Source organism: Galeopterus variegatus, unplaced genomic scaffold (genome assembly GCF_000696425.1).
Source record: "Galeopterus variegatus unplaced genomic scaffold, G_variegatus-3.0.2 Scaffold2437, whole genome shotgun sequence".
Classification (NCBI taxonomy): domain Eukaryota; kingdom Metazoa; phylum Chordata; class Mammalia; order Dermoptera; family Cynocephalidae; genus Galeopterus; species Galeopterus variegatus.
Window position 1 is genome coordinate 199,800 of NW_007728548.1, and position 14,367 is coordinate 214,166.

Consider the following 14,367-nt stretch of genomic DNA (forward strand, 5'->3'; position numbering starts at 1 on the left):
TTTAACTAGTTTAACAGTCTATTTACTTATTTAGATTTGTTCATTTTATATTCTGTGATTTTATTTTTCTGAAATTTTCTAAGAAATGTATTTTTTAAAGATGGGATTACGCTTTTATCTTCATTATCTATTTCTATTAAAATGAATAAATATAAGTATTTCTTGAGTGTATTAAATAGATCGTATTTGTCATAGTTACTTTTAGGAAATGAATGAAACTTTTTTCTAAAATAACCTTTCAAGATATATGTATATATCAAGATATAAATATATATATATATGTATATCTCCTTTCCTTGCTGTACAAAATAACTTGTAATAACTTACCAACAATTAAGTAGCTTAGAAAACCTTTTTTTCTATGTTCTGAAAAAATGACAGAAAAATATTAGAGACATATTATCACTGGCCTCATGTAGTTATATGCAGAGAATTATGTAAGGAACAGGAGTTATGCCTCTGCTCTAGTGATTGCGTTTGGCTTGATCAGTCTGCATTTCAGAGCAAACTGGCAATTGGAAGACACAGGGATTTAGAGAGTTATGGATGAACTTGCTGCCATCATTCTTGTGATAATTTTGTCATAGACATTATGAAATGGGGATATTTTCTAATATTTCTGGATTGTTATAGAGAGAGGGCAGAATTGCTTGAAAAGTGCCGTTTACCTCATAGTTTTTTATTTGCCAGATATTACACTAAACATTTCAATTTTTCATTTTCATAATGGCCCTTTTGAGGTATGTCTTACCTCTATCGCTCAGTTGCAGAATCCCAGCCTTTAAGAGATAAGGAACAAAAAATAGCAACAGTTACAGTCAAACAATGAGTGATGGATTCTGATTCAAAATAGGTTATTTCTGACTCTACAGCCTGTGTCTTTACCATGACACTGCTAACAGAGAGGAGCACTGACGACTTCAGGAGAAGCCAATTCCTTATGTGTGATATTTGCATAACTGATTCAGATTTCTTTTCTCTTCTTGATAAATATCTAAGGGTATTTCAGAAAGATGATGGAAAAATAGAATTAAAAGCTAATTCAAATCTTTCCATGAACTTTTTGAAGACCCCTGGTATTGCTAATTTAAGATTTTAAGATATGCATTTTAGACACTGGGCAAAGATTAGCAAGAGGAAAGAGAAGAATACACTAGAAAAGAAATGTGATAGAATAAGGTGGAAAAGGAACAGGTAGTTGAAATTTATTGAACATTTACTGCATGTTAGTCATTGTTCAAGGTACTTTACTCACATCAGTTCTGGAAATCAAATATAATTTTTCCTCATTGGTAGATGTGGAAATTGAGATGGGTACAGTAAATACCTTTCACAAGGTCACAGAGCTGCAAAGTAGTACAGCAAAAGTTCTAAGCCAAACGTGTCCTGATCGTGACACTTATGGATGATAATTTCACAGCTGTTGCTTTTTATTTCTTCTAAGATTTTACCATGTAAAGATAAAGTCTAATGGCCAATACGTGTAGGCCACGGAGGGAAAAGTAACACATATCACTGTTGATATAGCATATATTACTTTTAGGTTGTCCCCAAGATAATAATCCATGTATGGCAGTGTAAGTGTAGAAATATTTTGAAATGGAAGCACATGGGCATATTTCATGATAGATGTGGATGAAGCTATGTGAATTAGGTGAAACAAAGGCAAATCAAGGGAAACAATAAAGTGGGTGGATTACATAAGTAGGTTGTAAAGAAAACATGCAATTTAATTCTTTCTCTTTTAATGAAGAGGACAGATTACTGGTAAGAATGGAGCTTTGCTTAATGCTATTTATAGGTTAAAACAACTAAGGATGAAGAGCTTTGATGAAAAGCTACTAAAAATACCAAGAATTAAAATAATCTAGACATCAATAGAAGTTAAATAATTTAAGGTCTATGGGAATCATTAATCAGTTTATAACATTTAAACCAGCATTTATGTATTAAAATTGAAATTATATCTATTTAAAATTGTATAAATTTTTCAGGTGCTCAGGTTTATTGAGCCACACAAATTTTAGTGGCCATTTTACCAGTTACCTTTCTTCAGAGACATTAATTCTGTAGGTTTTTGTAAATATATCATAGATGGAAAAAATAACTAGGTTAAATAGTTGGCAATTTATGATATAAAGTATATCTGGTATTTTCTGTGAACAATTTACTTTCTAGAAATAACTTTTTAATTGAAAGATTCTCTTTCTGTAAAGGATTGAACTAAGGTATTTTTGAAATCCTATAATGTACTACATAAAATATAAGAAATTTAGTCACTGATTTCATAGATTTATTTTTTACTTAAATAGCCATTCCACTAGAGGTATCATGCTGATGTAGTTACAGGAGTCAGTATTCACAGGGTGCCTGTGAACAGATCCACCAGTGGTCATTTGAGTAGGAGATGAGCATCCCTGGCTAGTGGTTATGGAAAACAGATGAAGTCTTGAACAAATAACTTTTAGGCTTACAAAAATGTAAATGGAATATATTAATTTTCTAAAATAATTTCTTGTCAATTGTGTCAACATTTAAAATATACTTTATTTTCTTTTAAGCATTGCCCAGAATTCAATTTAACAAATTTCTGTTTTATGTTCTTCTCTGCTAAGTATCCTGTTGGTGTGCTTAAGACAGATTTTTCTGCCCTCGTGGAGTCTTGCAATACAGAGATAATTCTACACAATCATAAGGCCAAAGAAAGTGTCATTAGGTAGTTTTGAGAAATGTTCTATGAAAGAATAATAAAGGGAGGGATTCTCTTCAGAGAAAATTGGGAGTGAAAAGTGACATATCAGCTCTTTTTATAAAGCGTGAAGAAATCACTTATGGGCTGGAAGAAAAGGTAGAGGCAACTTCTAGGCAATGAAGGTGAGCAAAGGCACAGAATTATTAAATGTGTATATTAAGTTTTGGAAATGTTAAAAATCATTTGTCTGGCTGAAGTTCAGGGATGCGGTGGGAAACAAGTCTGTAATCATAGGCTAAGCCACATTGTGAAAGAATTTCAGTGTCTTAGTTGATCTACATGTGTATATCTCAGTCCCAGTAAGTAAAAGTAAAAATAAAAACTTTCTGAATTCACTTAAACAAAAATTACTGAAGTTTCCTTTCGTTTAAGACATAATACAGACCGTAGGAAATGAAAGAAGCCTTGGGAAATTGGAAAGAAAGGATGCTCAAAATATAGGTGAATTGACATTATTGATATATTGAGAATAGAGTGAAATACAATAACTATATTTGTGTAGAGGTTAAGGCTTGGTTAGAATACATCAGAACCAGTGGTCATGATTCTTAACACTGTGCTCTCCCTGTATAACCTTAAGAATTTTATGTTTATGTGATTCAAAACTGATAAGAACTTTATCCTATAAGTGTTTCTTCTGTCCTTTATCTGTCACCGTCATACACTAAGATAATAAAATTATTATGATATAACAAAGTAGCTAACAGAGTGCCAGGGAAATCAATGGAAGAATGTGCGTTAATTTTTTTTCTGTGTAGCACAATAAAAGTTATAAGAGAATACTGAAGAAGTGTTTTCATAAACATTAAGTTTAGGCAAATTATCTGGCTTTTCTATTTTCTATGTTTTAATATATGTAAAGGACTTTAAACAATGTCTGGTTCATAATAAACATTATATAAATATTATTATTATTAGGAGTACAATAACCTTAAATATTTTAAGGAAATGAAAAATCTAGAAACCTCCATACAGACTTCTTGCTTCTTTGCTTTTTCCTGAATCATATTTTCATTATGTATCAAATATTTTTCTCTCCAGGACCACAAATAAAATATTACATTTTTTTCAGTTTTATTTATTAAACAAATAAACTGAAAATATAAAATGAATACTTTGTCTTAAATATAAATAAATGTAAATATAAACTCATTTGTTCAGCCTGTCACTGCACATTGTGAAAAATCTGTGATAGGTACTAGAGGTGGTGGTGGGGATGTATAGTCATTGCAAACATATGTGAGCCCTGGTTAATAATCTTTAACTGTGAATAATCTTTAAAAGTGAATTTAGCCTTGCTTAATATATATCACATACGTTTTCATTGTATATAACTAAATTGGCCTCACAACTAAGGATTGCCAAAGCAAATGTTGAGGGTAATAACAAACAGTCATTGACCTCAGGTGTGAGACTCCAGTGTAATAACAGCTCCATAAAAGCCACTGAATTGGAATTACCAAGGAGATAGATTTTGGAAGCCAGCTGACTCAGCTCAAAGTGTTTTCTGAAAGAAATTTACTAGGAAAAAAAGAGTGAAACTGGGATACTCATGTGAAAGGGACAGATGAATGAGACATAATTATCATGTTTTTCTTTTTGTTTGATGACTAAAATATTTTAAAAGAGCAACCTGTGAATGAACATCCTCCTGCACAAAAACCCATGGGCTAGCTGAGCCTATTTGAAAGGGGTCATGTTAAGTGCCCAAACTTTCTCCAATTGAAGGGACACAGTCTGCAAACCTATTTGTCTCTTGAAAACATACCTTTCATGGGTTTTTCCCACTGAAGCATGTCAGCAGAGGTGAGCTCATGACTGCAAGGAGGCCTTTTTGTGGCTTCTGTGGGCAAGCAGAAAGGAACACATGGTGATATAGGATAGGCCTCCTCTATTCACGACGGTGGCTTCCGAGGTTGCCTTCTCCTGTGTCCTTCCTTTCTTTATGTAGATCTGAGTTTCTGACCTACATCATTTTCCTTCTCTCTGAAGAACTTCTTTAAACATTTCTTGCAAGGTGGGTCTACTTGGCAACAAATCCCATCACTTTTTATTTGTCTGTCTTTATTTTTCCTTCTCTTTTGAAAGATAATTTTTGCAGAGTATAGAATTCTATGTTGGTGGTGTTTTGTCTCTCAGCACTGTAAATATTTCACTGCATTCTTTTCTTGCTTGCATTGTTCTGAGAAGTTGGATGTAATTATTATCTTCGCTCCTCTATAGGTAAGGTGTTTTATTCCTCTGGCTTCTTTCAAGATTTTTTCTTTTTCTTTTATTTTCTGAAGTTTGAATAGAATTTGCCTAAGTGTAATTTTTTGGCATTTATCCTGCTTGGTGCTTTCTCAGCTTCCTGGATCTGTGGTTTGGAGTCTGACATTAATTTGGAGGAAATTCTCAATCATTATTGCTTCTGTTCCTTTCTCTTTTTCTTCTCCTTCTGGTATTCCCATTACACATATGCTATACCTTCTGTAGTTGTCCCATAGTTCTTGGATATTCTGTTCTGCATTTTTTCAGGCCTTTTTGTCTCTTTGCTTTTCAGTTTTGGAAGTTTCTATTGTCATATAATGAAGGTCAGAGATTCTTTCCTTAGCTGTGTCTACTCAAGTAATGAGACCATCAAAGGCATTCTTCATTTCTGTTACTGTGTTTTTCAGCTCTAGGATTTCTTTTTGATTCTTTCTTAGAATTGCCATCTCTCTTAACATTATCCATCTGTTCTTGAATGTTGTCTATTTTTTTCTGTTAAAGCCCTTAGCGTATTTTTTTAATATTCATGTTATAATTCTAACATCCCTACCATATCTGACTGACTTTGATGTTGCTCATTCTGTTCTAGTGTGTTTTTTGCCTTTTAGTATGCCTTGTAATTTTTTGTTGAAAGGTAAATAGGCCTTTAGTAATGTAGTGGTATGGTGTGGGGAGGAGAAAGATTTTATAGTTCTATGATTAGGTTTCAGTCTTTGGGTGAGACTGTGCCTCTGGACCGTGAACTTCACCAGAGTTTCTCAGGTTCCACACTCCTTAGGTGGGGCAGGAGGACTAGAAGGGGCTGGATTTGGGTATTTCCCTTCCTCCACATAGAAGACTAGAGCTGGCTGGAGTTGGATATTTCCCTTCCCACAGTTAATGTAAGCTCTGATAAAACCCATCGGGTTAGACTTTTATAAAAAAGTTTCTCTTCAGAGTAGGCCTTGTTAAGAAGAAAAGAAAGTTCTGTAATATTTTCCTTTTACTTTTTTTTCTGGTATATTTCTGATTCCTTTTTCCTTCCCTCTGTCGAAGCATGATGAGATTTTTCTTTAATATTCACTGTGGGGACCTGGTAGAGTCCTGAAGTTAAAACTCACAAATTGCCCCCGCCATTTTGAGTCTCAGAGTTTTTTTTTTCCTTCCCTCTGTCGAAGCATGATGAGATTTTTCTTTAATATTCACTGTGGGGATCTGGTAGAGTCCTGAAGTTAAAACTCACAAATTGCCCCCGCCATTTTGAGTCTCAGAGTTTTCCACACCGATCCTTCAGGAATTTGTCAATTCCTGTTTGGGTTTTCTTATTCTTGCACTGATTCCTACAAAGGTTCCTACTCATGGGTTTCTGCCTCTATAAGTTGTGATTCCCTGTATTCAACAATCTGTCCTTCTAATTTTTGAGGTAGTGGTTTGTCTTGTGACCTCACTTTTCTGACTGATCTAAGAAGAGTTGTTGATTTTTCAATTTGTTTAGCTTTTTACTTGTTAAAATGGAGTGGCAACTTCTAAGCTCCTTATATGCTGGACCAGGTCAAATATTACATTTTCAGCTGTCACAGACATTATATAATTGGCTGAAACATTTGTTTAAGCAGTTTCACAAATTATAATTTTTCTTAATTTTTCCCAGCCTTCTATTTTCTTGCATTGACCTGTTCAAAATTATCACTTTGTCTTTACTTTATTTACTATCAGTAGTAGTTGTCTTTATTTCAGGTCTGTTCAGTCTAAAAAATAAATCAAGCTTTTATACCTTTGTTTGCATGACATTATTGCTATTATTCCTTACGAATCAATAAATAAGTCAGCAGAGCTTTCCTGTGGTGTGCAGGTTAAGCAGAAGGCCGTGACACTTCCAGCAACTCTTAGAAATTTAGTTTCACATATCATGACTTCACTGGAAGACCAATGTAAATTTCTGCCTCAGAATATTCAAATTATTAAGATGTCATGGGTCTGCAATAAGACTGCACTTAAGCATTTTACATACTTTATTTAATCTTAATAATATCTTTGAGAAGTAAATATTTTTAGTACCATGTTATTGATGGAAAAACTGCACCTAAGACAAATTTCAGAATCTGCCCAATTTTGTGGTGACATTAACTATGGAAGCTTGTATTAACACCAGAGTCATCTTAATCCCAAAGCCAGGACTTTTAGCCATAACAGTTTATCTATAACCATGGATTGATACTCAACATTGTCATTGATGATGTGGAGGGTATAAAATAACCTGTAAAAGTGATCAGGTGCAGCCTTAATCTAGTTACAGTGTTGTTGGAAAGACACAAGTTGTATGTAAAAAGACACATGGTATTGAAAAGTACCAAAAAGTTAATTCATCTTTGAAGGCAAAAGGATATACCAAAGCTAAGGATGGTTAATTATTATGCATAGTTGTTCAGTTAGTGACACAAGATTATTTGGTGGATGTGTAGATTGTTTTGATATTATTTTCTCTTTGAAAGGGACTAAGGAAATATTCCTTTAGTGTGCCTTTTTTAGGTTTATTTCTTTGTGCCTTATATATAACTATGTCTTTATACATGTATGTTTCTGACTATAGGCTAATTAACTGTAAATTATGGACTAGTCCAGTCCAAAAGAAAAACCTTATACAAATAAGTATACTTAGTAGAAATGTTAGAATGCTTATCGTTCTCAAACCATCTTCTAAGTAAATTGTCCAACCAAGAAGTTTGCTGGGGGCTATCAGTTGCGGTTAGTGCCACAGTGCCCTATTCCCTCAACTGTATCTTATTGGGACAAAGGTGAACACCTGATCTAAAGACATCCAATTCATTGGCTAACCAGCTACTTGTTACCTCTCACATATGGATTTCTATAAATGTCTAAACCAATCAGATTTCTCTTTTAGGAATTTAGGATTTCTAAGTTAAGAGCACGGGGAAATAACAACCAGAAACTTCTGCCATGAAGATACACTGAAAGATACATGTAAAAATGTTAGTGTAGGAGGCTATGATAACCCAAAGTTATGCCCAGTAACAGTTTAAGAGAGCAGGGAAAAGCACCAGTCATTCAGTAGTAAGAGGAGAGCATAACAGATGCAGAGGAAAAAGCCATAAAGAAAGGAAACATTGGGATAGTCAGTATCTCTGGAGCTGGCCAAATCACTGCTTAACTTCCAGATCCACGTCTTAGGTATTCTTATAGTGAATTCTCTTTACTTGGATTGCCACATTATAAATGCAAATTGTAAACATAATAATAAAAATAATAATAGTAATAAAAAATAATGATAAAAAAAGAGAAGGCAGTGAAACACTGGCATTGTTTTGAGGCAGACCAGGAAACGTGAAAGGCCATGGAAGGTAGAATTTCCTTAAGGAGAACCCAGGAATGTGAATCATGCAGAGCCTCTGGCTTTCTTTTATCAACTCATTCATGGGTAAATCACTTCTTCTGCATGCAAGCAATGTGGGTAAACAGGAGAATAAATATGCATAGCTTATTGTTATTAGAATCCACAAATTCTTAAATATTTAATACTTGAGAAACTATTATTTGTGTAACTTCTCCACTGTCTCAGAATATTCCTTCCTGTACAGCATACTCTGCAAAGAAAATAGATTGCTTCCTTATTTTTCACTACTTGAAAGAATATGTATTGGATAATGATGAAATTAATTCTGTGGTGAAGAAGAGAAGTAACTGAAAAGCAGGTAACAGTGATTTAGGAAATCAGAAGTGAAGTACTTACTGATGTCTGTGAATATGTAATTAGCTTCATATTCTTTGGGTAGCTGAAAAAAAGTATAGAATTCACATTTCCAGTATCTCTGCTGTCCTTTAATGTATAATCTTGATCATGTCTTCCTGTAAACATATTATTTTTTTAAAAAAAGATATGGGCTTCTTTAAGTCAATTCTCCTTGCTTTACATATTATAGTCTATTCTTTATTCTCTTTATTTTTTTACATTGGTACTTATAAAGCTTTAACTTCCAGTCTCCTAATTCCAAGAGAAGTTTCCAGGTGTTTCTTTTAAAATTTGCATATTGTAAAATCTAAGCAAAGATTCTAGTTTTATCAGCAAGTTCTTATTGTTTTAATTAGATCATTAAAAATATTTATAAATCATTCCATTATAAATGAAAGAGTCTATAAGTAAATCCAAAGCAAACACATACAAATGTTAAATTTCTTAGGAAACACTAAGAAATTATTAGTAAAAAACTTAGCAACTAGATGAAACATGTTAGACTAGATATTTTTATAAATTTAATTGTTTGATATTTTAAGTGATCGATTCAATTTTATGCTCCACAACCAGCTAGCAAATCCTTTTGATGCCATCTCCTAAAGCTTTTTCAAATCAGTCTCTACCACCAGTTTCATCTATTATTCTGTCATCAGTTTGTTTCCTCATCATTTCATCTCCAAATGACCATGGTAGTGTCCTAAGTTTTCACCTGCTTTGGATCTTTCTCCAGCCTCTTCCCCCAACCTTTCTAGTCCATTCCTTATCTTGTTGCCAGAACCGATCTTCTAAACTAAAGGTATGATCATCTTCATTTCCCTACCCTAGTAACCCCTCACCTCCCCTAAACTACCGTTTAACCTGTTGCCAACAGCTGCCTCTCTCTCATTTTCTGACATTCCCTGACCTTCAGCTACCTCCACTTTCCTACTTTTCCAAAAGAGACTTTTTTGGTAGTCTCCTCCATGTGACTTGCTTCATCTTATCTCTGGATATAGGACCATGTTGTCGAGTATATCTGAAAATTTCTCTATCTGGCTTTCTCCTATTGATCTTTTAAGATAGAGAAGACTCCCACCTTTTCTGGAAGACTGAACTGTGTTCTTATTCATCATTGGTCTTGAGTACAGGTAGAAAAGTTTATCCATTTGCTCTCATTTTTTTGTATTGTAGACAATCTAATTCATTTTCTCAACAGTCTTCTCACTAAAAGGAAAGTTTAAAGGTTAAAGGGAAAGATATTTACTTACAGAATGAAAAGACTATAAAAAAGCTTACATGCTACTTAAGCAATACCAATCAAGACATAATAATACATTTTCAAAGAATAGTTGATGATCTGAATCACATCTGGGAAATATTAACCCCAGATGATTATTAATCCTGCACCTTGTTATTAAGATGACAATAAAAAGTAGAGCATATGGATTTTTAATGGTTGATAGATGGACTGCAAATTTTAGAGAATTTATGCTAACTAGTCAAGCTTTCAAAAAGCATAGGTCAGCATTAAATATTAAATAGGTTTTTGTAATCTATATTCCATGCAATTTGTATTTCAAACTGATGTATCATAGTAAGCAAAATAGGCTCTTAAAGTGGTTTGATTTCATTTTATTTTAGCAAAGCAAAAACTGTTGTGCTAATAAATGTAATGCTTAACTTAGCCTTCATCTTCTACACAATTAAGTAGCAACATATACAAAAATATTTCAGTGAAATTAAATAATTCTTCCAAATAAAATCATGAAATTAGGATTTGTGTGTGTGTGTGTGTATATATATATATATATATATATTTTTTTTTTTCCTTTAAATGTTCATGCATCCTGCAGATCATGTTTGGGGAGGTAAAATTAGATCTGTATTATTGATTTAGATATCTTAATTTAATAATGTAATTAATTTAATCAAATTATATGCTTACCTCAAATGCAGTGCTTTCTGGTGTACATTAGAAGGGATTTCTCTATGGTTACCAGTGAGAATTGCCCTAAGAAATTCTGACATTATAAATTTTAGAGTAAAGAAATTTGTATAGACAGCATATTATAGTTAATTTTTATTCTTTCTATTGATAAACACTATGCTAATTGTTTGGATGACCGTAAGTTAGCCATATGTCTGGTTTGCCTGTAACAGTCCTGGTTTATCTCTATTGTCCTAGAATAATTATTAATTGTCTAGAGCTCCAGAAGCCATCTTGAGCCCTAAGGTGAATTTGAGGATGAAATCACATGCTGGGATAATAGAGTTCCATATTATACAACCATTACATTATATTTCTATTAAAGACTTCAATGACTTTAGAATGTTGCCCTAAATAATAAGTGAAATATGGAGTACAAGATTTCTAATCTTTATTTTAAAAAATGTTTATGCTAGCTACAACAAACAAGCATGAAAGGAAATAAAAGCACTTATTAAGAGTTTTTTTTCAGTGTGGCTTAGATTGATAAATATTTTCCAAATACTCACAAATCATAATGCTAGCAGTGTGTGACTTTACGGTCATATGACTGGAAATCAGCGACAGAGGTGTCAGGCAAGAAGAGACAGAAAGTGAAAGAGGAAGTAGGCATATTAAGCAAGGCCATGTAGGCTATTATAAGGAATGTTATATTCTGATCTCAATATAAATTAATTGGAGGGTAGTAAGCAGATTTTGCAAAGATCACTCTGAAATGCAGATAGAATGGTTAGAAAGCTTCAATTCAAGGACAAAGAACTTACTAGCCTAGTTTCAGTGCAGTGATATTGTGCATATGACAGCAGAAGGTATCAAGACCTATTGGCATTTTGTTATCACATATCCCCCAGCTATGATTTGTCTATCTAGATATACAATTTTATTTTTTATTTTTTTATTTTTATTTTTTTGTCTTTTTCCGTGTCCGGCAACGGATCGCAACCCTCAGTGTCGCCCCCGTACCGGACCGGGACCGGCAACGGGATCGCAACCCTTGGTGTTGCCCCCGCGCCTCGCTCAGCCAGTGAGCGGGAACCGGTCTGTATGTGGGATCCGAACCCTCGGTGGGAGCGCCTCCGCGCTTCCCAAGCGGCGCACTAGCGCAGTGCGCCACCGGGACGGCCCTCTAGATATACAATTTTATATCATACCAATAGTGGTGTCTGTCTACAAAATGTTATCTATATGATGTTTTCCAATAGCTTTTTAAGATTTGAAATCTCTAAACACCTAATTATAATCCTTTACTAGAGTCAGTTGAATAAAATTTGAATGGTGAAAAACATGTAAAATGAATATTCACGAATACTGTCTACCTTGTTATTAGTTTAACCTAAGTATTTAACATTAATTGGTAGCAAAGAATAGGCAGTCAATTAATATTAGCTAAGCGAAAACTGAGTAAATTGATGATTTTTGAGTATTAGTATTATTATAGAAAATATACTTCACACATTTTCACTTACAGAGCACCTAATATGTTATTGTACTTAATTTAATTCTGACATATTTTCTATCCTCAGGTTTAAGATTTTTAGAGTTTTTAAAAAAATTATTTCACTGAAAATCTGAAAAGCAGATAAAACTTACCTCAGAAGAAAACTACGAATGTTGAATTTAAAGTATGCTGTCTGTATTTCCTTATTTCATTAAATATCCATTGCCAGCATTTTTCCTTTGTTTATAAAAGTGATTTTGGTAAAATCAGTGAACATAATGCTGGATACAAGGTCGATATACAAATTAAATTTTATTTCTATCTACTATCAAGAGACAAAAAATAAAAGTTAAAAACATATCATTTTTAATAGCATCCGAAAACACAGTACTAAGAAATAAATCTATGAAAAGATGTGCAAGAACACTTTTCATTGAAAACTACAAGTAGTCTTTAAAGAAAATAAAGATATATAGAAATGGAAAGATATGCACATGTGTGGATTAGAATAGCTGTTATATAGTTGTCAGTTTTCTCAAAGTACCCTATAGAATCAATGAATACAATCCAAAAAAATACTTCAACAAGTTTTACTTTGTTTTTTCCCCTTTTACAAAATTGAGGCAAAATAGAACATAAAACTGACCCCTTTAAAGTGAACAATTGAGTAGTAATATTGTGCAAGAAGGATTGATATATGTGTAATTTTTTAAAGTATAGTAGAATGTTAACTGTAGTATCTACATGGTGGATATATGGTTGTTCATTGTAAAAGTCTTTGAACATTTTTGTATGTTTGAAAATTTTTTAACAGAAGAGTTGGAAAAACAATAAAAACAGTAAGCTTTCAATATACACATAACAGAATGACTAAGATAAAAAAAGGAAATGTCAAGTTTCAGAGAGGCTGTGGACTAAGTGGCACTCTCATACATTATTAATGAGTATGCAGAGTGGTATAACTACCTTGGAAAACTTTGACAACGTTTATTAAATCTTAACATTACATGTTCTCTACAAGCTAGCAATTCTTCCTCTAAATATATGCACAATAGAAGTGTGTACACATGTTCACCAAGAGACGTGGACACCAGTGCCACTCAACAGTAAACTAGATAGGTAAATAGTGGTGTAGACTTAAAAAGCAACACCATAAAGAAATTGAAAAAACTATGTCTTTATGCAGCACTGTGAATGAATCTCACAAACATAAAGGTGAACAAAAATAACTAGAAAACTTTAGAATCCAAGGAGGACATACTGGGTGATTCCATGCTGGGTGATTCGATTCATAGAGGATTCAAAATAGGCAAAATTAATCCATAATATTAGAAGTCAGTATAGCTGTGACTGTAAAGGGTCAATAGCAGGGCTTCTAAGATGCTGGTAACTATGCTCTTTTGAATGTGGGTGATGGCCATATGGGTCCATTCGATTTGTGAAAAATTCATTGATCTGTACAGGTAGTCATACACTTTGTTCTGTTCTCTGGGAGAAACTCCTTTGTTGTATTCTGTGACCTCTGGTTTTGCCCTCGAGAAAATTTTTTTCTCATCCATAACCATTTTTTTCTCATCATAACCCAACTGAAGTGGATCATACAGGGAGAGTTAGTCTTACAAGATGCACAGTTTTCATGGCATATTGGATCAGCTTTGGAGGTCCACAGTTGCTTTAGAGTTAAAAAGACTTGCTTATTGCAGGTCTATCATTTATTTTGAAATACATAACATTTTCTTTAAAAAAAACTTCGTAGGTCTTTGTCGGGTTTCATGTTTGACTGAGTAACTACAGCCAGCAATCTCATATGGACAGATGCCAAATTTTAGGAGGGGGAGAGTTCACACATATACGTCTGTGCTTTGGCCTAAACATGACACCTTATTTATTATAGTTCATTGACCAGAACTAGCCACATGGCTGGCATCAGTGAGAGTCAGAAATGGAGGGAAATTCACGGAATGATTTGTGAGCATTATTGTCTGTGTAACATCTGCTCAAATGTCAGAATCCACCTTTAATTTTAGGATTCATGGGGTTTTCATGGTTGTTATTTTTTTCTCTTTAAGAAAATTCCCAAGTATTATCCCCTCATGTGTTCATTCTCTTATGCCATGAGATAAATTTTGAAATCTTTTGGTCTAATTCCCTATATCTCTTAACAGCTCTTTCATAATTTTAAATTCTTTCTCTCCTTGTGGGTAAATCAGGATAAATTATCTGTAATATAT

General features: G+C 33.4%; 1 protein-coding gene across 1 annotated transcript in view; it reads left to right on the forward strand.

The window, feature by feature from the left end:
- The window catches only part of LOC103597842 (ephrin type-A receptor 6), a gene marked incomplete at its 3' end in the record, with an annotated part of 160,094 nt that overhangs the window by 64,001 nt on the left and 81,726 nt on the right, over positions 1-14,367 (forward strand). The window lies entirely within an intron of this gene.